Source organism: Mustela erminea, chromosome 9 (genome assembly GCF_009829155.1).
Source record: "Mustela erminea isolate mMusErm1 chromosome 9, mMusErm1.Pri, whole genome shotgun sequence".
In the NCBI taxonomy this organism is placed as follows: Eukaryota; Metazoa; Chordata; class Mammalia; order Carnivora; family Mustelidae; genus Mustela; species Mustela erminea.
In genome coordinates, this window is record NC_045622.1 from 112,145,365 (window position 1) to 112,171,392 (window position 26,028).

A 26,028-nucleotide genomic window follows, 5' to 3' on the forward strand; every position below is an offset into this window, starting at 1 on the left:
CGGAGTCAGAGCCCCATTCGCCACCCCCCTCCCCCCCCAAGAAATCCAGCCCTCTTGGCGGATTTGCCAAGGGCCTGCTGATCCAGCGCCGTGAACGGGAACCCCCTCCCCAGGGCATCCGGACAGCTGCAGCCAGGCCCTGCGTGACATCGCTGAGCCGCGGCCCCGGGCCCGTGCCAGCTGCCTGTGCCCGGCTCACAGACCCCGAGCCAGCGCGGCCGCCACCTGTGTCTGTGCTCAGAGGCGAGAAGTAAGGACCATGGACACAAAGTGTCAAAGCCGCTCCCACCACAGCTGCCAGGACCAGGGGCGCGGGGCAGAGTGAGAATGTATGTCCACAGCCGGTCCCCGGGTCTGCGAGGAAAATACCTTGCTTGAGTGGACACCTGTTGTTTTCGCCCGCCCGGCGGCCAGGCCTGGCTCTGGGAAGGGCTCCTTCAGTTGCCTTCTGGAAGCGGTGCCTTCCCCACGCCCCGGGCTGCAGGGGTCAGGCACCCTGTGCCCCGTCGGGCTGTCCTCAGAAGGGGCCCATGGCCTGGGTCTGAGGAGGGTTCGTACCCCGGTCGGGGCCAATGAGAGCCGGGCCCCAGCCCCTGGCAGGGACAATGGGAGAAAGAGACGACCTCTGTGTGCTCTGTGCTCGCCGAGCCAGTGTCCATCTTGTCCCCTTGGGAAGGGGCTGCCTAAGGCTACAACCGTCCCAGTCCCCATCCCTAGGGAAGCGCCCGGTGGGTGGGGGGAGGGAGAGCAGAGGAGGGAGCCAGCGGGTGGGGGCAGAGCACGGGAGGTGGAGAGTGAGAACAAGCGAGATCATCCCGGCCCCGGGTCCAGCTGTGTCTGGAACAGCTGGGTCCAGACGTACGAGCCAAAAAAGGTCCCTTTTGTGCTTCGGCTCACTTGGGTTTGGGGTTCCGTCATTTGTTACCAGGACAGTCTCCTCAGGAATGTGCGTGACAAACGGGGCTGAGGCATGAGCCGAAGGGAGGGGTCTGGGGAGTTGAGGTCCCAGGAGAGCTCGAGCAGGCGCAGGGCAGAGGGGACCAGGGGGCTCCCAAAAGCTGGTGGCTGGCCTCATCCTGCTGGGACGCCCGCCCGCCCTCTCCACCCCTCCTGTGAGGCCCTGTCCGTGCCCCTCGTGCCGGGATGCCTGGCACTGACCGTGGGAGACCTCGGGCCTTCTGTTCTGTCAGGGATGTGCAGCTAGAGTTGACGTGGGCAGAGCGGCCACCTGGGAGTCAAGGGCCGAGACGGCCTTGAGAGTCCTGGCCGGTCGCAGGGAGCCGGAATGGGGGGCATGGAGGACCCTCGCCCCACATCTCCCCTCACGGTGAGGTTCCCAGGCCCCCGCACACACGGGCCGTGCACCTGAGGTTAGGGTCTGCACGGCGGGGGCGCCGGGGAGGACGGGTGGCCACTGCGCCGGGACGGGGTCAGCCCCAAGTGCGCACGGGAAGCAGAAAGGGAGTGACACAGCCACCCACATAACTGCGACCCTCTGGGGCCCCCGTGCTCCAGGAGGCCCTGTCCGAGCCTCCCAAGACACGGTTCCAGGGGCTGGTTCCCGGCAGCGCCGACGTACAATGGAATCGGGGCTAAGCGCGGCCTCCTCCAAGAGCTGAGCTCACAGGACGTTCCCAAGAAACCTCTGGAGAGGTGGGGAGGAAAGTTTCTGGAGGTCTTTGGATGAAGAAAACAAAAAAGTGGCCTTGATTTTCAAGGCAAAATTACAGAGGAAGAAAAAAATGTTTTTAATCTAATTAAGAGCCATCTTTTCACCTTCATCACAACATCGCGGAAACGTGCCAGGGCCTCACTTCACACAATAATCAGAGCAATTAGTGAGGGAGAAGCCTTGGAAACCGGTGCAGATGTTCTCAGAATGTTTAATGGGGAAATGAGTTGCAGGCCTCGTTCTCAGCATCCGGCTCCAGGCCCTGGCTGCCCACTCCAGACATCTGCCGGGCCCCGCCCCCAGGCCCCGAGGGCACGGGCTTGAGAAACGCACGTTCCTTCCCAGGCCGCCTCCCAGCCAGGCCAGATCTGGGGCTGAGAGGCTCCCCATGGCTCCCCAAGCTGGAGCCTGGACACAGTCAGAGCCACCCCAGAGCTGGGGGGAGGCTTAACGTCAAAATTATGTTAACAGCTGATGTCAAAAATAATCAGCTCAGCCTGGCTCCCCCACCCGGTCCCTGCTGGCTGCGGGAGGGCCGGGAGGCAGGGAGAGGGCAGGGGCCCCGAGGGGAGCTCGGTGACGGCCGCCCCCCACCCCCAAACCCCACGTTCACACAGACCCCACCGCGTCGTGAAAAGACACAGTGCTTCTGCCCACGATGGCCGCGGGGGCCCCATTCTGACGCCGCCAGCCTCTTTGTGGGCCCAGGAGTCCAACTGGTTGAACACGAGGCATTTCCAATCATCAGAGAACACACGGAGAAACAAGATGGTGCTTTACCCAAGAACCAGTCGGTTCTGGAGAGGAGGGGGCACAGGGCTGATGTTCTCGAAGCCCGAGTGGGCCAGGCAGCTCGGCAGAGCTTCCTGGAGGGGACACAGCAGTAAACGACACACCCCACCCCTGCACTCTGGGACCTGCCAGCTGCTTTTGTGAGCACGGTCTCTGACCTCGGGGCGTGCGCAGCCACTCCCGGGCCTGGCCAGCAGTGAGAGTGGGGTGGACCCCCTTCAGGGCAGCACCGCAATCCCCTTAGCAGCTGGTGGGGCCGCTCTGAGGAGTGCTCTGTGTGGCTTCCCCGCTGCCCGGCGCAGGGCTCACCCACGGTGCGAGTGCGGCATGAGGGGTCCTGAATCGGGCTCCGTATCCAGTGGTACTGACCCAAGACATGGTGACAGGAAGCCACTAGAGCAGTCTAAATAGGAGAGCAGTAAGGTCCTCTGTTGACAGAATTCCCTGGCTGCTGCATGAAGAACAGAGGGGAAGAGGCAGGGATGGAAACCGAATGACCAGTGAAGAGGGCAGGCCAGCCACCCAGGCAGAGAGAGCAGCGTGGCCTGGGAAGGGGGCTGGAGGGGAGGCCAGCAGTGGGCAAGGTCCGGAGAGCTGACAGAAGGTGCTGATGGGTTGGACAGGCACATGGAGGAAAAGGCCTCTAGAAGGCCTCCAGCCAGGCCCAGAGACCAGCGGCGCGCTCCACCCTGAACCTCTGGTTTCAGACCTCCCCTGAACTCTAACACCGAGAAGTGCAGGGGAACCAACAGACGGCGGGTGCCTCCAGCGGCACGAGGAGACAGAGCGCCGTGGCCTTCCGATCACCTTGTGAGTGTAGAAATGAGCCAGATCCGATCAGCACTCTGGACCACCTCCCACCCCTGCCAGCCTATGGCTACGGAGTCAGGAGACGGTCGTTTAAGAGGTTCTGTCAAAAGACAGGAGGAAAGAAAGTGAGCTCGGCAAGAACAGGCGTTTGGAACTCCAAGGACCCTCCCTTCGTGGGGGTGTTGAAAAATCAAGCCCAGACTGGTCAGAACTAGAGAGCAGTCAGGAAAGAGGCCACGGAAAAGTGGTAGGGGCGTGGAGGCATTTCCACTTGCCCTTGAAACGCCCTGACCCCTGCTTGACAGCGCTCATTCCCAGTGTGGGACCCTGATCCTTGGTTCCCAAAGAAGCAGAGACATGAAAGCTGATGGGCATTCCTTGAAAACACCGGGAAGGAGCCCAACAAATTCCAGTCCCTGCAGGGAGGTTGTCACTGAGGTACACAGTGGGACACGGGCAGCCTCAGAAGAAAAGCTGAGAAATCGTTCTGTCTGGAAACCAGGCCTGAGAAGGCCGAGCTCATGCCTGGGGCAGGATGCACGCACTGAAGAGTCCCCAGAACACGTGAAGCGTTCCCCTCCCACTGAGCTTTCTGCCCACCCTGAACAGGAAGCGAAGGCTAAGACAGAGTTGTGAACAGCCAGGACAAAGGTCCCGGTGCCCTAGCACAGATAGAAGAATACTTTTATTTATTCCCCCCCCCCCCCCGTCTTCCTGATCCCTGGCACCCAAGGAACCTTTTGTCAAAATGCCAACTGAACGTGAGCTTAAGGACCAGGAACGTCAGGCACCAAACACGACAGCGTTCACAGATGTCACAGAGACAGGTTAGATGTCACTAAGCAGCTGTAGCCCACAGCAAGACAAAAACGGTCTTAAGGAAGAGAAAGAATCTGACATCGGGGGTTACTACATGTCGTGTGTGGACTATCCCACTGTCAACAAAAAGGGAGGAAACGTAAAGAAACAGAGGACGGCCCTCCCACGGAAGAAACGGGCCAGGAACGTTCCTGAGGAGGCACAGACACTGAACGGACTAGACAGAGACTTGCAGTCCACTTTCCCAGATACGCCCAGAACTGAAGGAAATCGTGAAACAGATTAAACATTAAGCAGAAATTCTGCAACTGCAAAGCATAATACCTGAAATGAGAACTCGCAGTGGTCTCATTAGCATATCTGAACAGGCAGAAGAACCGGTGAACACGGAGATTGGTCAATCAGTGGAAATTATCCAGTCTAAGGAACAGAAGGAAAAATAATCTGAAGGAGTAAGCAGCAAGTAGACCGTTAGGACCTATGGGACCCCATCAAGCATACCAAGAAATCCATAATTGGAATCCTAGAAGGAAAGGTGAGAAAGGTCCAGGAAGAATATTAGAGAATTATTAGTTGGCAACTTCCAAAGTTCTTGAAGGCATGTGATCTATACCTCCAGGAAGCTCAGTGATCTCCAAGGAGCACATCATAATCAAATGGTTAAAAGACAAAGAACCGTGGAAAGAGTGAGAGAAACGACTGGTCACATACAGGAACACACAGTAAGATTGACCCAGGTTCTCTTCAGAAACCATGGAGGTCAGAAGGGAGTGGGATGACATCCTTGAAGTGCTAAAAGGAAAATGAGTTGAGAGTTTTTATATCTATTAAATTATCTTTCCACAATAAAGGGACACTACTGTGCACCTGAAACTAGTATAAGACTGTGTATTAACTACACCAGAATTAAAACAAAATTAAATAAAAAACAAAAAAGGGAAAAGGAAGATATTCCCAGAGGAAAGCTGAGGAAGTTCATCACTACAGACCTATACTACAAAAATGCCAAAGAGAGTTCTTCAGGCCAAAGCAGGACACTAGAAATTTACTCAAAGTCATACAAAGAAATAAAGAATTCCAGAAAAGGTAACTGCATGGGGAAACATAAACACACCTTTAGTTTGTAACTCCCCTTTATTTCCTACATGACTTAAAAAACAAATACATAAAACAACAATTACCCATCGGTGTCACTGGGAATACAACGTATAAGGATATGAGTTGTGACAACATAAGGGGAGTTCTACGGAAACTTGGTTTTGTATGCCACTGAAGCTGCTGGTATCAGTTCAAACTGGAGTTCTATAAGCTTAGGATATTAAATGCAACCCTCATGGTAACAAGAAAATAATTTAAAAATATACATAGCAGGACTAAGAAGAGAATAATTGTACCCCACTAAAAAAATCAGTTAAACACAAGACAAGGTAGTAGAAGAAATGAGAAACAAACAGAGGTATAAGATATACAACACAAATAGCAAAATGGCAACCCTTCCTGGTCAGTAATTACACTAAATGTAAAGGATTACATTCTTCAATCAAAAGAGATGGGCAGAATGGGTAAAAAGAAATTATACAACTTACACTGCGTACAGGATACTCCTTTTAGATGTAAAGATGCAAACAGACTGAAAGTGAAAGAACGGGACATGATCTTCTACGGAACGAGTGTCCAGCAGAGAACCGGGGTGGGTGTGCTGATGCCAGGGAAACAGACTTTGGGTCAAAAATGGCTATAGAAGACAAAAAAGGACACTAGATACTGAGGGAAGAAGAATGTCATGCAGAAGACCCAGCAATTACAAACACATCTACTTTGAGCAACAGACTTCCCCAATACATGAAGCCAACATGGACAGAATCGAGGGGAGACACTGATAGTTCTGTACCAATAGTCGCAGACTTCAGTACCTCATGCTCAGTAACTGGGTGGAATAGCCAGACAGAAGAGCAACAGGGAAAGAGAAAACCTATACAGCAACACTATAAACCAACTAAACGTTACAAACATATAGAGGGTACTCTACCCAGCAACAGCAGAACACGCATTCTTCTCAAGTTCACGTGGAACAGTCTCCAAGGTAGATCACAGGTGAGGTCACAAAGCAGTCTCAGTAGATTTCAAAAGTTAGATCATATGAAGTATCTTCTCCAACCAAAATGGAAGGAGGCTAGAAATCAATAATAGAAGGAAAATGAACAAATATGTGGAAATTAAGGGACTCAAACACTCTTTAAAAACTAGTGGATCAAAGAAGACATCATAAGGGAAATTAGAAAATACTTTGAGAGGAATGAAAATGAAAACACAACATACCCAGACATGGATGTGATGAAAGCAGTGCTCGGGGAAAATTCTACCTGCAAAGTTGCACATTGAGAAGGAAAAAACACCTCCAATAACCTAACGTTATAGCTTAGGGAGCTAGAAAGAGAAAAATAAAGTAAACCCAAAGTTAGCAGAAAGAAAGAAATAGTAAGTATGAGACTGGTGAGAGATGCAAGAAAATAGGAAAACAAAATACTCAAAAAAAAGAAGTTGGCTTTTTTGAAATGACCAATAAAATTGACAGACTTTTAGCTAGAATGACTAAGAAAAGAATTAGAGACAATGCATATAAATAGTAAATGAAAGTGGGAATATTATGCTTGACCTTACAGAAATAAAGAGAATTATAAGACAATACTATGAAAAGTCGTACTTCAAGAAATCAGATCACTTACATGGAATAAATGAACTCTTAGAAACACACAAGTACAAAAACTGACTCAAGAAGAAACAGAAATTCTGAACAGATATACAACAAGTAAAAAGTTTGAATCAGTTATGAATGCGCTCCTAAGGAAGAGAAGTCCAGGAACTGATGGCTTCGCTGGTAAATTACATCAAACATTTAAAGATGAATTAACACCAGTTCTTAAACTAACAAAAAAGAAGGCAAGGAGACACTTCTCTCTACATTCTATAAAACTAGTATTACTCTGCTACCAAAGCCAAACAAGTACACCACATAAACGCTAGATACCAATATCCTTAGAGATGCAAAACCCCTCAACAAAATGCCAGTAAACCAAATCCAGTGGCATATTAAGAAGATTATGCGCCATGGCCAAGTGGGATTTATCTCAAGAATGGAGGGCGGATTCGACACAAGAAAAATCAATCAATGTAATATATCATATTGACAGAAAAAGGAAAAAAACCCCTAGGAGCACCTCAAAGGCAGAAATGAATACCCAGTGGCCTTTCAAGATAAAAATTCCTAGAAAAGTAGGAATAGAAGGGAACCTCCTCAACATGATAAAGAACATTTCTGGAAAACCCGCAGCTACCTCATACTCAATGGCGTAAAGACTGAAAACTGCCTTCTTGAAAGCAGGAACTAGGTGAGAATGCCCGTGTTCAGCACAGCTTTTCAGTAATGTAAGGAAAGGGTTAGCTATAGCAATCAGGCAAAAACAAACAAACAAACAAAAAAACCCCACAAAAATTAAAAAAATGAAAATCATCTATTTTGGAAAAGAAGAAGTAAAATTATTTTTATTCACAGATGACATAATCCTATACATAGAAAACCCCAAGGAATCTTCAAAAGAAAAAACAAAAGAAAAACCACTACCGGAGCTACTACGTGAGTTCAGTGACGTCACAGGGCACATGGTCAAGAACACAAGAAATCGTGTATTTCTATCTGCCAGCAGTGAGCGATCTGAGAAGGAAAATGATTTTTCAGTCCCATTTACAACAGCATCCATGGTCATGGCCTGGAAGGTTTAGTATTTTCATGATGACAGTATGACCCGTGATCTACAGATTCAGTGCAATCCCTGCCAACATTCTCATGGCCTTTTTAAAAAAACAGAGATGGAAAAACTGATCCTAGAGTGTTCATGGAATTGCAAGGGGCCTGAATTGCTGAGACAGTGTTGAAAGGTGGAAGGCTCGCGTAGTCCACTCTCGAAACTCACAGAGAGCTACAGCAGTCGTGGCAGTGTGGTCATGGCGTAAGGACAGACGTGCAGACCAATGGACAGACTGGACCTACAAGAAATAAACCCTCACATTCATGGACAACGGACAACGGATACAACAGGGTGTCGCGACTATTCAGCCGGAAGGAACAGTGTCTTTGACAAACGGCGCTGGGACAAGTCGGTGAAAGAATGAAGCCAGACCCCATCCTCACACCACGTACAACGGTGAAATACAGCTGATGCACAAACGTAAGAGCGAAAACCACGAGTTTCTCAGAAGAAGATGTGGGGTAAACCATACGAACTTGGATCTGGCAATAAATTGCCAGATATAAACAACAGCCACATCTAAATGTTACCAGACTGTTTGTTGTTAAAACAGTCAGTTGTGAGAATATCCCTTCATTAAGAAATAAAGGATAGAATCTTAAAGATAAAAAATGGGGTGGGGGCGTCTGGGTGGCTCAGTGGGTTAAGCCACTGCCTTCGGCTCAGGTCATGATCCCAGGGTCCTGGGATCGAGTCCCGCATCGAGCTCTCTGCTCAGCTGGGAGCCTGCTTCCTCCTCTCTCTCTGCCTGCCTCTGCCTACTTGTGATCTCTGCCTGTCAAATAAATAAATAAAATCTTAAAAAAATAAAAGAAATAGAGGAGGCACAGAAGACTTCAAAGAAGCAGAGACATAAAGTAATAAAACGACAGGGGCTGTGGCTCATAGGAGCCCAGCGTTCATGTCGCTGAAGTCTCTGAAGAGGGAAATAAAAATAATACAACAGAAATAATACTTAAAACCTTATCTAAGGAAATTTCTATAAATACAATAAAATCTAATTCTTGTGGGGCACCCAGGTAGCTCAGTGGGTGAAGTGTCTGCCTTCAGCCCAGGTCATGATCTCGGGTCCTGGGATCGAGTCCTGCATCGGGCTCCCTGCTCCTTCCCCTCCCTCTGCCGCAGCTCATGTACGCGCTCTCTCTCTCTCTCTCTCTCTCTTGCTCATTCTGTCTCTCAAATAAATAAAATCCTAAGAACAAACAAACAAAGAACCAACACCTGCACTTCTGGTTCCATGTGGGTACCAGGGAATTTATCTAGAATAATCTATTTTGAGACGTTTCCAAGCAAAACTGTAAGACTTTACAAGTAAAGAGGATGACCTCCAAGCAGAAGGCTGAAGTAAGTTCTGGAGGCCAGAGGCGCACGCTGGCAACAGACTGACCAAACACAGGACAGAAAGCAAGACAAAGTAGAACAACATCTTCAAAAAATGTGAGGAGGATTGTCTAACTCAGCCGAGCTGACCTTCCTGTATGAAAGCAATGGAAAAGCAAACTTACGTGTGCACGAGTACTGTGCACGCGTGTCCTTGCGCAGGAGCTTCCCGGGCGAGGAGCTGTGAGCCACCTCTCGAACAGTGGGGAGGCTCCGGCAAGGGCAGTGGTAAGGAAAGATACTTATATTTAATTACACACACAGATCCAGCTCGAGTCACGGCTGAGTAATAATACATGAACAGGCCATGTTCGGACGACACAGAGCCCGAATCTGAGAGAATGCAGACGGCACGATACGGTGTGCGGAGAGCGGGACTTCCGCACGCGGCAGCCAGGCATCGGCCCTGCAGGCGCCCCGCACAGGGTCAGCCTGCGTAAGAGAAAGCGGAGCTGAACCAGAACAAAACTAGGGGTATGAAGGAAACTGCCAGGAAAAAGAAGATGTAAACATTCTTAAATACCGAACTAATTAAGGAGAAAACAGCAGACACACAGGACAGAGCAACAAAATCAGCAGGACATGACGAGGCTGTAAGGGCGACACGGGATAATACGACAGATCGGTGACACTGATAAGTGACGGCAAAAAACATGCCTCTCACGAGACAAAGATGTTCAAACTGGCCTGTGAAGCAAAAATCCAACCTGTGCATTTCAAACAAAGAAGAGACCTCTAAGACCCAGTGATTGAAAAGGCTGGAAAATACCAGAATGAATAAAGATTGACCAGGTAAGCGCAAACACTGAGAAAGCGGGGGTTAGGATCCTGGTATCCGGAAGAAACGAAATGCTCAAAAAGCATTCAATGAGACAAACCAGGATGCTTCATGAGCCGAAAGGCTGTGTTTCATAAGGGGTTATAACGATCGTGGAGAACTCCGTAGCAAATACCACAGCGACTACCCACATGAAACAAACTACCAGATACACAGGGGGATATACACACTCATGTGACAGAGTCCGACATCCCACGTTCCTGTGACAGCCGAGGCGACCTAGAAGGAAAGGACATAAAACATCTGAAGAGTACAATCCAGAAGGTGGGCCTGTGTGCGTATCTACAGAGAACCCTGCACCATGATGGCAGAAAATATCCTTTTCTGAGCACACATTTATACATCTAAGTACATAGATAAATTAAAAAATGCACAGACTGCCAACTGAAAAAGCCAAAAAAAAAAAAAAAAAAGGACCGTAAATCAAAAGAAACCACAAGGAAGGAAATAACAAAGATAAAAGAAACTAATGAGGCAGAAAACAGTAAAATACTAGACCAAATTAACATAATAAAAATCCTGGTTACACGAAAGAAATAAAATAGACAAACTACCATTTAATTAGGGAGCAAAGAGAGAAAGGACAAACACACAAAAGAAACAACAAGAGAACGTGCTGTGAAGGAAATTTTTAAAATAACGACAGACTTCTTGGTACACTTCTATGCAAAGAATTTGCAAAACCCAGATGAAATGGATAACTTCCTTGCAAAATACAGTTTATCTAAAATTGATCTCAGCAGAAATAGAAAGCTTACGCACACTGATTTCCAAAAAAATCAGTAGAAAAAGTTACCAAGGAATTACCCTGGGAGAAAGTGCCATATCCAGTCGGTTTCACAGGGGGGAATTCTACCAAAACCTTGTAGAAACTGGAGAGTCTTAATACTATATATATGGTTTCAAAGTGCAGAAAATGAAGGAAAACTTCCAAATACTTTCTACAGTGTAATGCTGATATATGACCCTGATAAACACAGAGCATGAAAATAAAAGGCCTGTAATATTTGTGATTGCTGATGCAAAAATTCTAAATATTTCCCCATATTAATAGGTTTAAGAAGAAACATATGATTACCTCAAAGAATTTATCAACCATTCCTACGAAAATCTCTCCTGAAGGTACCAGACACCACCCTTGACAGAACTACACAAATACGAGGATAAAACAGAGTGAATTCCTCTCCAAACTACACACAGTAGAAAGCCCTCCTGACTCTGACTAGAAATCCAGATGTCATCAGGAGAGACAAGTGAATTTGACTACAGGTATAAGAAAATAAACCTTTTGCATAGGAAAAAAAAAAAGTACCTTAAACAAAACTAAAAGGCAAATGAGAAAATGGAAGGAAATCTTCGCAGCACATATCACTGGCGGGAGGCTCCCGGCTACGACGTACATGGAACATAAAAACTGAAAGAGTAAAGGACCAAAATGGTTATAGAAAAATAGGCAAAAGCTGTCAACAGCTCAGGAAATTATCCATAAAAATAGCCCTTAAACTTATAAAAAATTACAATTTTACTTGTTAAAAAAAAAATCAATGCAAGCTAAATCTAAGTCAGGATATCAGTTTTTACTTATCAGATTGATAAGAATTCAAAATATCGATAACCTACTCCCACGCCGAGGCTGTGCAAAATGGCACTGCTCCTGGGGAGGGGAATTTGGCAATATTTAACAAACCTAAGTGTGTATTTGTGTTCCAACCTAGTAATCCCTCTCCTAGGAATTTACCTTAGGGGTATACCTCCAACAAAATGTGAAAATATGCATAAGATTATGCAGTGCAGCATTTTATTTGCAATTATAAAATGTCCAAAACGAATCCAAGCTCTGCCCGCAGAATGGTGAGCAGAGCTGCCCTCAGGAGACCACGCACACAGTCGAGCTTCGGAGACCGGTGGACGCAACCACAGCACGCACGCGCGGGGGACGCCGTGGACCCGGTACGAAGAAGGGCAAAGCTCTCCATGGGCGGATGTGGAGTGATTTCTAGATGGTTTTAGGGGAGGAAAGCTAAGCACATACGACAGACATAGAAAACCCCCATTTTTGGAATAAAGAAGGGGAAAGAAGAAAATAAACACAAGTGTGGGATAAAGAACACACGCACACCGTCACACGTACAAAACCGACCTGAGAATACTGAAACTGGTTACTTAGAAGGTGGAAACAATCATGAGGGAAGGGATAAGGGAAGCTGGGAAGGAGGGAAGCCTCTCTCAGTAGACCTTCTTGTGTGGTTCTGACTTTGGAAGTACATTAACGGCTCCTCATCCAAGAAATAACACAAAATCAGCAACAGGCAACGCACCTCTAGAAAGGAAAGCAGTGACAAAACAGGACAAGACCGTCAGAAACAGCAACACAAGAACTCCAGAAATTCATCAAAGGTGAAGTGAGGGCTGTTTATTCGAGAAAAAATGATGAAATCTTAGAACAGCAGTGTCTGTGGTCCTTTCCCTCAGGGCTGCTCCTGTCCCCGCACCCAAGCTCAGTGGCGCGGGAGGCTTGAGGGCCCTCAGTCCCGGGGCCAACAGAGAGGTGCCCCCTGACCTGGAGCCTCATGGGAGACCCTGTGGACTGTGTCACACAGCAGCAATCTTGGGGGCAAATCAGCAAATCCCAGGGAAGGCCAATACCGCGGCTTCCAGAGGTTGCAGGTACTGGTTGGGACAAGCAAGAGACCAGCAAGAATTTTTACAGGAATCCTGAGATCTGGCAGACAGCACGCACACTCGGCAGAGACAAGCAAGGACACCTGTTATCTGCTTATCCTTGGCTGCCTGTGAGACCCCATGTGGGCCAAAAGTAACGGCCACGAGACACGTGTAAAAGGCCTGAACTCTGAATGAGTGTCTCAACTCACATGCAGATCACCTCAGTCCAGGGAGGACGCCTCATTGGCTCAAGTTGTTCCAACAAAACTGCTGACCAATCCTGGCCTGACCACCAGGCTATGCCGATCGGGGGGGGGGGGGGGTGACACAAAGAAAGCCGGGCTTAAAAACAAAAGCATGCTTAAAAAAAAAAAAAAACCAACAGAATCCAACCTGAGCAGAGACCATCAGTGGCCCCTCGCTGCAGGAGACAGAAACTGCACGATCCAGGCAGAACGATCGCCACTGATTAGGGGAAAGAATCAGAATCCAGAGTGCCTACTTTATGTAAAATGAAACCATTTTTTGGACAAAAAATTATGAGACATGCCGAGAAACAGGGAGTGTAACACTTCACCAGGAATAAAGAGCAATCAATAGAAATGATCTCTGAGGGGCTGAAACGTTGGACTATAGTGTAGGCCAAGACTCCAAAGCAGCTACTAGAAACCTGTTTGAGCAACGCAGAGTCCCCATATTTAAATAACAAAAGGAAAGGACGGCGGTGGTGACTCATCAAATGGAGAACACCAGTAAATAGATACGATTTATAAAATAAAGCAAGCAAGCATCGTGAGGTTGGCAAGCACAGTAGTGTAGAGGGAAAACCAGGGGGCTACACAGCAGATGGGAGCTGGCAGAAGAAAGAATGGGTCAATGAACCTGAAGAGAGACTGGTAAAGGGGCTCTGTGTGGAAGAACATAAAACAGGTGAACAAAACAGCCCGGGGGGGTCATTAGGAGCCGCAGCATACATGTGACTAGAGTCCCTAGAAGGAGAGGAGGGGGTGCCACACAAAAGCACTTGAAGACCTATTCAGGAGTCACCCGAAGCAGACTGTTTCCAGCCAAAATGCTGACTGTAATCCCCAGACTGTACTAGTATGAAAACAACCTAAAAACAGAAAAAATAAACTAGCAAGGGACTCAGAATGGTGCACTAACACCATCCCTTCAAGATGACAGAAGGCAGGGAGAGAGGAATGGAAGAGACACAAGACCTCCAGAACATGAGTAGCGAGTGGCAGACGTAAGTCCCACCATATCCGTAATTATATTAACTGTAAGTGAATTAAACACTCAGTAAAGCAGCAGAGATTGCCAGACTGCTAGGATCCAAGCATATACGGCCTACACTAGACACATTATATATTCAAAGACACAAACAGGCTCGAAGTAAAGGGACGAGAACAGATGGCCCGCAGGCATCAGACACGAGAAGGCGGGAATGGCTATCTAAGTATCAGCCCACATCGGTGTTAAAACAAACTCTTGCTGGAGACAGTGAGGGACATTTATAATAAAAGGATCAACTCATCAGGAAGAAATAAAAATCATCAAGTATGAAAGTTCTAAGGAACTGAAATGACAAAGAAATACAAGTTATGGGTGCCACGAACAGAGCCCTCAAATACATTCAGGGAGAGCTGGCGGAATTGAAGAAGCAGACAATTCAACAACAACCGACAATTCAATAGGAAGTAACAGTCTTCACTTCTTTTATATCCTTCTGGATCTTCTGTCTTGTTTTGTCAGTATTAAGAGCAGAGGACTAAACCACAGCAGAGGACACCTACTGCTGAATGGGGCCGTCTGCCATGTGAGAGGAAGCTCCGTGCCACTCTACCTAACGCCCTCACCACCCCATGCTGGTGTCAGGGATCAGCTGGGTCCACTAGGGAGCTGGTCTCACACCGCACTCGGGCAACACAGCAGGGTGAGCTGGCAACCCCACTCCCACCAGGAAGATGTGTGTGGCCCATACAGGGAAACTGAACTTCTACTCCCCCTCCCGCAATGAGGTAACGTAAGGCAGTACCCTCCCCACCAGGACTGGGGCTGGTGGGAACCGGGAGGAGGCTAAACATTCACGGTCACCTGGCCCTCTTGCTACACTTCATCAGGGACCAGTCTGATCGTAAGTATGATATACAACTGAAAACCACTTATGCCAAGAATCAAGAGAGTCACCACATGAATGATAAAAGACAATGGAGAGACGCCATAACCAAATGAGTCAAATGTCGGAATTACTCGAGAAGGTTTAAAGACCTCATTATAAAAATGCCTTAATAAGCCATTACAAATTTTCTTGACACAAATGAAAAAAAAAAACAAAAACAAAAATAGAAAACCACAGCAAAGAAAGAGCAGCTATTAAAATGTAAATATAGAACTGAGAAATGTAGTGATAATAACCCTCACTGAATGGACTCCAGTGTGAAGTGGGCATGGCAGAGGACAGACCAGCGAAATCTGGGTGAGGTCAACAGAGCTGACCTAATCCAATAACATAAAATGGGGTGAAAATAAAAAATGAACAGAATTTCAGGGACATGATTGACAATAAGAAAAAAGCTAAACTTCCTATCATCAGAGTCCCAAAGGAGAGGAGAAAGTGAGACAAAAATTGTATTCAAAGAAATAATGGCTTAAAACTCCCCAAATTTGGTGAAAGATATAACCCTGCAAATTCAAGGAGCTAACTGAAAACAAAGCATAAATCCAAAAAAACTGACACCAATACACATTATCAGTCACTGAAAACTAAAGACAAACCATTTTGGAAGAAGAGAAATGTCACATTACTTACAGAGGAGCACTAATTCGAATGGCGGTACGCCAGTCGTCAGAAAGCATGGAGACCAGAGGAAGTGAATGTGGAGAAGGGAATGCCTCCAGACTTTTCTACCAGGACAGCATGGCCTTGATACCAGGTAAGGACACCACAAGAAAACTATAGACTAATATCTGGTGAATGTAGGGGCAAAAATTCTCAACTAAAGATTAGCAAATGGAATTCAAGAATGCATTAAAAAGATTATATACCATGGCCAAGTGAGATTTACCCCTTGGAATGCAAGAATGCTTCAACATAGACAAATCAATAAATGTAATACATCACACATCGATAAAATGAAAGATAAATATCACATAATCAGCTCAATAGATGTATTTGCCAACATACAACATCCTTTCATGATAAGCACCCTTAACAGACTGGGTCTAGAAAGAACATACCCAAACATAACAACGGCCATATATGACAAACCCACAGCCAACACTACACTCAATGGAGAGAAATTGAAAGTGTTCCACTAACACCAGAAGCAAGGCAAGGACGCCCATTCTCACCACTCCTACTCAGTAGAGTACCGAAGTCCTAATCAGAGCTCAGGCAAGACAAAGAAATAAAAGACATCCAAATTGAAAAGGAAGAAGTAAGATTGTCATTATTGCTGATAATAAGATCCTATTTATAGGAGATCCCAAAGAATCAGTCCAAAAACTTGGAGTTAATCAGTGATATGGTAAAGTGATAGATTACAAAATCACCAGATAGAAATCTATTACATTCCTTTCACTAGTGAAAAAGCACCTGAGAAAGAAGGAAAACTGCCCCATCCAAAATAGTATAAAAAGAGGAAATACTTAGGCATAAATTTAACCAAAGAAGTAAAATGTCTACACAATGGAAACTACAAGTCTGTGCTGAAAGAAACTGAAGACAACATGAACAAGTGGGAAGACAGTCTATGTTCCTGGATCAGATGATCTAATACTGTAAACATGGCCATTGAATAGAACCCCCGGCAAAATACCAAAGACATTCTTCAAAGAAATAGAAGAAACAATCGTACAATTTTTATGGAACCACAAAGACCCTTTAGTAGTTGGTGTTAGGCAAACTGGAGAAGCACATGTAGAACAATGAGATTAGATGCCTATCCCACACCACCTACAAAAATTAATTTGAAATGGATCGAAAACTTAAACAGAAGACCTGATACATTGAACTCTGAGATGAAAATGTGGGGAAGAATGTCATCCACATATTACGGCAATAATTTGGGAGACATGATGTCAAAGCACATGAAAGAAAAAAAATGAAATGGGACCACATCGAACTCAAACACTTCAGAGCAAAAGAAACAAAATGAAAAGACAACTTACAGAATGAGAGAAAAATTTTGGAAAACATATATTGGATAAAGGGTTAAAATCCAAAGTATATAAAGATCCCAATCAACTCAAAACCAAAAAAGATCCCAAACAATTTGATTAAAAAGCAGACCAGACTAAATTAGACATTTCTCCAAAGAGGACATCAAATGACCAACAGACACATGAAAAGATGCTCAACATTGCTCATCATCAGAGAAATGCAAAACTGAAACCACAATGAGGGGTACCTGGGGGGCCAGCCAGTGGAGTGTCTGACTTTTGATTTTGGCTCAAGTCACAATCTCAAGGTCATGGGATCGAGCCCCGAGTTGCACTCTGCGCTCAGCACCGGGTCTGCTTGAGACTCTCTCCCTCTGTTCCTCCCTGTCTCTAAAAGAAATAAATCTTTAAAAACCAACCAAACATGGGGCGCCTGGGTGGCTCAGTGGGTTAAGCCGCTGCCTTCGGCTCAGGTCATGATCTCAGGGTCCTGGGATCGAGTCCCGCATCGGGCTCTCTGCTCAGCAGGGAGCCTGCTTCCTCCTCTCTCTCTGCCTGCCTCTCTGCCTACTTGTGTTCTCTGTCAAATAAATAAATAAAATCTTAAAAAAAAAAAAAAAACAACCAAACCCACAGTGAGACATCACCTCATACCCGTTGGAATGGCTCTCTCGTCAAGAAGACAACAACAGCTACCTCCAAGGATGTGGGGGAAAGGGAGCCTTACACACTGTTGGTGGGAATGTGAACTGGTCGAACCACTATGAAAAACAGCATGAAGGTTCCTCGAAAAACTGAAAATAGATCTATCATATAATCCAACAATTCCACCACTGTGTGTATAGTCAAAGGAAATGAAGACAGGATTTCTGTGAGATGCAAACACTTCTGTGTTCATTGCAGCGTTAGTCACAACAGCCACGGCATGGAAATAACCCAAGTGCCCATCTGTGGATGAATGCATAAGAAAGATATATATAGATATATATACACAACGCAGTAATTTCCAGCCTTGGGAAAGGAAGATATCTTCCCATTTCAGATGACATGGATGACCTTGGGCACATTATGCTAAATGAGGTAAGTCAGCCAAAGACAAGTACTGTATGAGATCACCTACATGTGGAACCTAAAAAAGTTAGATCCGTGAAAAACAGAGAGGAACACGGTGGCTGCCAGGGAGTGTGGTGGGGGAGTAAGGCTAAGCGTGATGGTGCTTAAGGTACAAATTTATACCAAGTAGTAATAAGCCACAGATGTCTGCATAATGAACACAATTATATACTGTGAAAAATATTATATCAGCAATCATATTACAATACATGAATGTATCAAAACAACACAGTGTACCCCTTAAACTTACACAATGTTACATGTCAAATTTATCCAATGAATTAAAAAAAAGATACAAGGAACCAACGGGAAGTAAGGTTTCAACACTTCAAAGAAGCAAAACACGGATACCAGATGATAATAAAGTACATATACTTACACTGTATCACCTGGGGCAGTTACCTAGAGAACCACCCAAAACTGCTCTCTCAAAAACACTGAAGACATCCAAAGGATATACAAGGACATTTCAAACGATTCTACATACACATGAGGACGACAACTTAGGTGAAAAGGACCAGTTCCTCAAAAAGCAGACTCCGATGAACCCAATATGAAAGAGGCAATTTTTATAGCCTAACTATTAAGGAGATTAAATTCCCTAAGGAGATTAAAATTTTAATTTAAAAATTCATAAGAAAGAACTCCCAAATACCTATGGCTTCACTGTTGATTTCTCTGAAGCTGTTAAAGAACTAATTACAATGCCACACAACTGCTTCCAAAACACAGGAGGGGTGACTACCTTCCAACTCATTTTACATAGAATTTGCGTGATAACAAAACCAAAGATACTACCAAAAGAGAAAAGTGCAAACCAATATTCCTCATGAATGTAGACGCAAAAATTCTTTAAAATATTAGCAAATAGGGGTGCCTGGGTGGTTTAGTCCTCAAGCATCTGCCTTTAGCACAGGTCGTGATCCCAGGTCCTGGGATCCGGTCCTGCAACAGGCTCCCTGCCCAGCGGGAAGCCTGCTTCCCCTCCACGTGCTCGTGTTCCCTCTCTCGCTGTGTCTCTCTGTCACAAATAAATAAAATCTTTAAAAAAAATTAGCAAATGTGATTCAGCAAGATATGAGAAGAGCGATATACCATGACCAGTGGGATTTATTTGGGGGATGCAAAGTCGGTTCAGTATTCAGAATCATGCAGTGTAATGCATAATATTAACAGGTAAATAATAAAAATCACACGGTCATATCAGCTGATGCACAAAATGCCTTCGAAATCCAACATCTTTTCATGACAAAAATGCTCAGAAGAAAATAGAAAAGGGAGCATCCTCAGTTTGATAAACACCGTCTACCCAAAAAACTCCTCACTTCTAACATTATACTTGATGGTAAAAGACTGAATGATTTTCTCTTAAATCAAGAACAGGGCAATGATGTGCCCTCACCATTTTTACTCAGTGCAGTACTGGAAGTTATAACCACTGCAGTCACACAAGAGAAGTCGATAAAAGAAATACATATTGGAAAAGAGAAATGAAACTGTGTAATATCCAGGATATGTAAAGATATCCAACAATTCAACAAGAACCAACAAAACAAAAACAAAAAAGGGCAAAGGTCTTGAGCAGACATTTCTGCCGCCAGAATAAACAGATGGCCGATATGCGCGTGAGGAGAGAGTCAAATCACTCATCATTAAGTAAATGCGATCAAAACCACAATGAGATACTGCTTCACACCCATTAGGATGGCTACTCAAAGAATATTTCTTTTAATGAACAGAAAATAGCAAGTGTTCGTGAGGATGTGGGGAGGTTGGAATGGTTAGTGCCTGGAGGGTTAGGAATTGGCGCAGCCCCCAGCGAAAACGAGAAAGTCGTTCCTCAGAAAATAAAACACGGAATTCCCATCTGATCCCACAATTCCACCTCTGGGTAAAGACTCCAGGGACCCGAGAGCAGGGACTTGACAGGATATTTGTAGCAGGCTTGAACACAACAGCCAAAAGTGGAAGCAATCCAAAGAAAACAAACACAATTTAAAAAAAAAAAAAAAAAGGTCACTATTTGAAGATGACATCATGGTAAAAGCACTGAGAGCCAATGGCAAGGAGAAAAGTCTTGAAAGCAGTAACAGGAAAGAGGGAACAACACCGAAAATTAACAGGTGACTCTTCCTCAGAAACAATGATCCCTGGAAAGTAGCACGCCAACACGTTCGACATCTCCTTGGGAAAAAATTAACCGAGAATCTTATATCCAGAAAAGCTATCTTTCAAAAGGAGGCCAGAATAAAGGCATTCCTAGGTAAACAAAAATGGAATTACTTGTTAGCACCCCCGTTTTGTAAGAACAACTGGAGGACATTTTTCAGGCAGCAAGTGGCTCTGCAGAGTACATCAAAATCACACATAAAAAACAAGAATGAGGGGCGCTGGGTGGCTCCACCGGTGAAGCGTCTGCGTTTAGCTCAGGTCATGATCCTGGGGTCCTGGGATCGAGTCCCGCATCGGGAGCCCGCTTCTCTCTCTCCCTCAGCCTCTGTCCCTCACCTTGATTGTGCCCTCTGTCTCTCTTTCAAATAAATACACAAACCTTAAACAAAATGCATCCATAAATGTAATTATGTGTTAATCCAAGACAATATAAATGCATATTTCATCCCATTTCTTTAATTGAATTAGAAAGTAGTTGTGCGAGGGGCACCTGGGTGGCTCAGTGGGTTAAGCCTCTGCCTTCAGCTCAGGTCATGATCCCAGGGTCCTGGGATCGAGCCCCACATCGAGTGCTCTGCTCTGCTCTGCAGGGAGCCTGCTTCCCCCCTCTCTCTCTGCCTGCTTGTGATCTCTCTCTGTCAAATAAATTTAAAAAAAATCTTTAAGAAAGCAATTGTGTGAAACAACCGTATTTAGTTGTGTTGTTGCACTCATGTGGTCTAGAATGTAACATACTGACCAACATCAACTCAAAGCAATTGCTGTTGCAAAGTTGCACTGAGCTAAGGAGATGCCACCCGCTGGAAATCTGAATCCATGGGAACACATGAAGAGGGTCAAAAACGTTACGTGAGAAGGTTAATGAATCAAATACTACATACTTTGCTCCCCTCAGCTTCTATATAGACAAAGTTCCACGACATAATCGTTATTACATTGTATTATCAGGCTTATAACAGATACATTTAATATATTTAAGAACAATACCACAGAAATGGGTAAAATGTAAGAAAGCAATATAGGAGTCCCTTCTGTACCTAACCAGCCTTAGCTCAGTAGAAATCTGACACGGGGATGCGTTAGATCAATACAAGAACAATCACCAAGGAAATGACTCCAGTAGTGAAAAATCACTAAAGAACCTTAAATATGTTCAAAAATATTCACTAAATGCAAAAGAAAGCAGTAAAGAAGTGGGGAAACAAAAATACAGGAGACAGAAAACAAAAAGCCGAGTTGTGGACAGAGCCAGTTATGTCAATAACATTCAGCACGGTGGCGTTAAAGAATCAAAAGGCAGAGCTAATCAAACAGAATTAAAAAATAAAGTCCAACAATATGGGTTCATGGGAAGTGTACTTCAGATTCAAAGCTACAAACAGACTGAGCATAAGAGGATGGAAACCTATGTATCCCGTGAATAGTAACCGCATGGTCCTTTGAGAACCATCCCGAAATCAAAGTAGCCACAGAAACCGCCAAAGCGACAGCTGTTGGAAATGTCAATGCTCCATTTTCAATAATGTATAGAATGAATAAGCAAAACATCAATAAAGAGAAGATGTGAGCCATACCATAAACCAGTCAGACCCAGCAGACAGCGACAGAGCACCACAAGCAACAACCAAAGAGCAGGCCACCCTTAGGTGCACACAGAACGTTCTCCAGGAGGGACCATCTGCTGCATTAAAGGGCTGTAAAGTGGGTTGTTTTCTGAACACAATGGATCCAAAGTAGAAATATGTGAAATTTAAACAGTAGACTCTTAAATGACCAATATGTCAAAGAAAAATTCGTAGGAAAAATTAGAAAATACTTTGAGGTGAACGAAAGTGCAGACACAATATACCAGAACTTGGTGGGATTCAGGGACAGCAGTGCTAAAAGGGAAATCTCTGGTCGCGGGTGCCCACATTAAAGCAGACAAGAGACCCTGTATCAAGAACATAACTCTCCACTGTGGGAAGAGGGAAGAAAGAAAGAAAGAAAAAAAACCTAACCCTAAAGCAAACAGAAAAAATGAAATATGAAGTTAATGAAATAGAGGCTAGAAAAAGTAATAGAGTCAATAAAACCAAATGTTCATTATCTAAAGGATCAACAAAATGGACAACCCTCAGTGAGGCTGACAGGAGGGAGACTCAGACGACTGCAATTCAAAAGGAGAAAGAGAACTTTACAGCTGGTTTTACAGAAATAAAAAGGATTTCAATGAATGCTATGTCATTTTATAATAACTATAAAACTTAGATAAAATGGACGATTCCTTAGAAAGCAAAACAGCTACTAACACTGACTGGGAATAGGTAGAAAATTTCAACCGCTCTGTGACAAGTAAAGAGAGAGGGTCAGTCCAAGCGCTTTCCACACACAGAAGCCTGCAAGGTCCAGATGGCTTCACGGACCAATTCTGCCGAAAATATAAAGAATAAAAATTCTGTTTTAGAAAAAGATTTTATTTATTTACTTGCGAGAGAGAGAGAGGGAGAGCGAGGAGGATGAGGGCAGCGGCAGAGGGAGGAGCAGACCCCACGCCGAGCAGGGAGCCCGACGCGGGACTCGATCCCGGGACTCCAGGACTATGACCTGAGTCGAAGGCCGTTGCTCAACCAACCGAGCCCCCCAGGCACCTCAAGAATAAAAATTCTTTACAAACTCTTCCAGGAAGCAAGTAAAAGAGGAGGGGGAGGAGGAAACACTCCCGAACACAGTCTGCAAAGGCAACATTACCCTGTTACCAAACCAGAAAGAGATATAGCAAGAAAAGAGAACTACAGAACAATACAGAACAGTAACTCTTATGAAAATAGATGCAAAACACTCAACAAAATACCCACAAATAAAATCCAGCACTATACAGAAGGAATTATACACTAGGACCAAATGGGATTTGTTCCAGGAATGCAAGGTTGGATTAACATCTGAAAATCAATTCATCTAATACACCAGATCAATAAAGAGCAAAAATGACATGATTATCCAGAGAAGAGACAACACAGAGAAAGCATTTAGTAAATTCCCATACCCTTCCCTGAGGACAGAACAGCATTTAGGATACTAGGAATAGCAAGGAACTTGCCCGGCCTGAAAAAGGGCATTTGGTACAAAACCACGCTGTTGTGGTACTTCATGGTGAAAGTCTGAGTGCTTTCCTCTTAGGATCAGTAACGGGACAAAGACGTCTGCTCCCACCACATCTGTTCAACATTACATTGGAGGTTCTATCCAGGACAATTAGGCAAGAAAAATAAAGGCATCCAATTTGGAAAGAAAGAAGCAAAAGTATTTCCATTCACAGATGACATGATTTTATATATAAAAAATCTCAAGGAATCCACTAAAAAAAGTATGATAACTAATAAATAAGTTCAGCAAGATTGCAAGATACATTCGTTTCAAGAGACCAATTGTATTTCTATACACTTTCAATAAACAGAAAATTAAATTAAGAAAATAAATTTCATGTACAGTATCATCAAAAAAGAATAAAGCACAACTAACGTAAATGTACTTACTGCCGTAGACTTGTAAACTTAAAAAGAGTTAAAATGGTAAATTTTGTTTTACATATACCACAACAAAGAAAGTAAAAAAAAAAATACTCAGGAATAAATTAAACAAAAGAAATGCAACACGTATACTCTGAAAACCACAAAATATTATTGAAAGGAAAGATCTAAATAAAGGGAAGACATCCCATGTTCATGGATTGGAACACAATACGGTCCTGTTGGCAAGACGCCCCACACTGATCTGCTGACTGAACACAATATCCACCAGAATCCCAGCTGAGTTCCTTACACAAACTGACACACCGATTCTCAAATTCGTATGGAAGTTCTAATGACCTAGATTAGCCAAAGCAATCTTAAAAAAGAATAAAGTTGGGGGATTCATACTCCTCAATTTCAAAACTTACTACAGAGTGACAGTGTTCAAAACGGTGTGGTTCCTGGCATAAGACAAGACACAAGACATTTAGATCGATGGGATAGGATGAGAGTCTGAAAAAGAACGCCTTCTATCCGTGGTCAGTTGATTTTGGCCATGGGTGCCAAAAGTATTCAATGGGGGAAAAATTACCTTCTGGGCAAATGATGCTGGAACTATATGGGAAAAAAAAAAAGCATTTGGACCACCTCCTTATACCAAATGCAAAAATTAACCCAAACTAGATTAAAGACAACAACAAAGCTCTTAGAAGAGAACATAGGGATAGATCTTCATGGCCCAAGATTTGGCAATGCTTTTTAAGATAACAAAAGCATAAGCAACAGAAATGCTGTATTAGACTTTCTCTGAAGCTTTGTGTTTCAGAGGACATCCTAAAGAAAATAACAAGAAACCCCCGGAGGGAAGGAAATATTGGCAAATCATTTATCTGACAAGGAATGGTGGCTAGAGTACATGAAGAACTTCCGTAACTCAAAACCAAAAAGACAAATATTCTCATTTTTAGAAACGGATAAAGGACTCTGAATAGACAATTTTTCTAAAAGACAGATGCACGAGTGGTCAGGAAGCCCACGGGGAGACGCGCCGTGTCACTAGTCACAGGCAAGGCTAGTCAACGGCCCGTAGGAGCTCCACTTCTCGCGCCTAAATAATGGGCCAGATAAGAACAAGCGCTCGCACAGAGAGGGCCGGGGCCATGTTCACACCCAGGGAGGGAATGGGCAGCGGCACACTCGCTCTGTGAGTTTCTTAAAACGTGAGACCTGGAGTTACCCGGACTCCACGTTCCTCGGCCACACGTCTCCCAAGGAGAAGTGAGACGCCCACACACAGACGCCTACACCAACGCTGGCATCCGCCATCGCTCCTAACGGCCGGTGCGGGGAAGTCACGCAGACGCCAACTGGCTGATGGATGGATTAGAAACCCTGGTGTGTCCGTGCACCGGAACAGCACTTAGATGTGAAAAGAAACAAGTACTACTGTGCACACGACCGTGCCGGGCAAGCAAGATGCCCGGCGGAGCAGCCAGTCAAGAACGCCCACGCTCAGGATGGCGTCGCTAATGTAAAATGCCCAGAATGTCCAAGTCCGTGGGGGCAGGAGGCCAATGAGGGGTCGCCTAGGGCATACGGGGATGGAACAGGGGCCTGGGACATGGCGTTTAAGGGGACTGGGTTTCGTTTTGGGGGGCGATGAGAGGTTGTTCTGCAGCTGTGGCAGTTGGCAGCTCTGGGAATGCGGTGACGCCCCAGAACGGGACACTTCCAGAGTCTGGATTGTAAGGGACACACATGACACCCTAACAGAGTGGTTGCCAAGGAGACCATGGGAAGAAATGCTCAGGATCGAGGCTACGACAAAAAGTCCCTAGACTTGACAGCAAAATACAAGCCCCATACAGGGTACCCCGGGCTCCCCCGAGATTAAAATATTCGCTCTGCGGAGGACCTGGTGAGGAGGAGGACAAGGACGACCCAGATTGGGGAAGGACAGGTCAGGTCAAGGACAGATGACACTCCTGGCTTGGGACTAGTATCTGCAGTAAGTACCGACGTCTCCCAACTCGAGAATTAGAAACAGTCCGATTGGAAAGCGGGCAGATCCCCGGGACATTTCGGCGAGGAGGAGATACGGGGCTGACACGCTCGGCGTCCCCAGTCGGCAGGAGGACACAGACTCCAAGCAAAGACATCCGGCTGCCCACCTATGCGAACAGGCCGGAAGGGAGTTGGCGTCCACAGCAGACGCTGCAGGGGCCCAGAGAAACGGGGTCACCCCTACACGGCAGGAGGGGATGGGAAGTCAGTGCAGCCACATGCCCTTGCCAGAGGACGTACTCA

At 45.3% G+C, this 26,028-nt stretch overlaps 1 protein-coding gene across 5 annotated transcripts in view; it reads right to left on the reverse strand.

The window, feature by feature from the left end:
- The window catches only part of KCNQ1 (potassium voltage-gated channel subfamily Q member 1), a 307,863-nt gene that overhangs the window by 175,427 nt on the left and 106,408 nt on the right, over window positions 1-26,028 (reverse strand). The gene's annotated exons all lie outside the window — the stretch shown is intronic.